The sequence below is a fragment of the Octopus bimaculoides genome, chromosome 29, assembly GCF_001194135.2.
Source record: "Octopus bimaculoides isolate UCB-OBI-ISO-001 chromosome 29, ASM119413v2, whole genome shotgun sequence".
Classification (NCBI taxonomy): domain Eukaryota; kingdom Metazoa; phylum Mollusca; class Cephalopoda; order Octopoda; family Octopodidae; genus Octopus; species Octopus bimaculoides.
Window position 1 is genome coordinate 9,064,337 of NC_069009.1, and position 690 is coordinate 9,065,026.

A 690-nucleotide genomic window follows, 5' to 3' on the forward strand; every position below is an offset into this window, starting at 1 on the left:
ATACACACACACATATATATCTATGTATGTATGTCTGTATACGATGGGCTTCTTTCAGTTTCTGTCGATCATATCCTCTCACAAGACTTTGGCCAGCCCAAGGACATAGTAGAGGACACTTGCCCAAAGTGCCATGCAGTAGAACAGAACCATGTGGTTGGGAAGCAGACATCTTACCATACAGTCATGCCTGTACTTTGTATAGTGAGACCTAGAATCAAACCACAAATATTCAGTAGTCAGGTCCATACCATGCATAGGTCACATTCAAGTCTATCCTGATTATCAACCAATCAGTTTGCAGCAATATCATGCCATATCATGAACATGATCTGAAATGTCCTTGAAGTTCCCATGTTTTTCAGTGTTTAGCAACCTGGTCCCCAAACCTCAGAACATTGAGAAACTTCTTTTCCTCCTCTCCCTTAGTCAAACCTGTCACCTAGTTTCCCTTCTAGCTACCTGGTATAGCTCTCAAGTTTGTTACTATACAGCTACACCCACGCCTATTAGTAGGGTGTTGTTATAAGAAATAAATGGTTTCACATAAAGTGAAACCATTATTACTCAAATTACAATCAAATAATTGCAAATATATTTGCATGAAACCATTGATAACATTTTAACAGTATTCTGTTATAAAAATAAAATACATGCCCGCATGTGTGTGTATGTGTGTGCATGTGCACA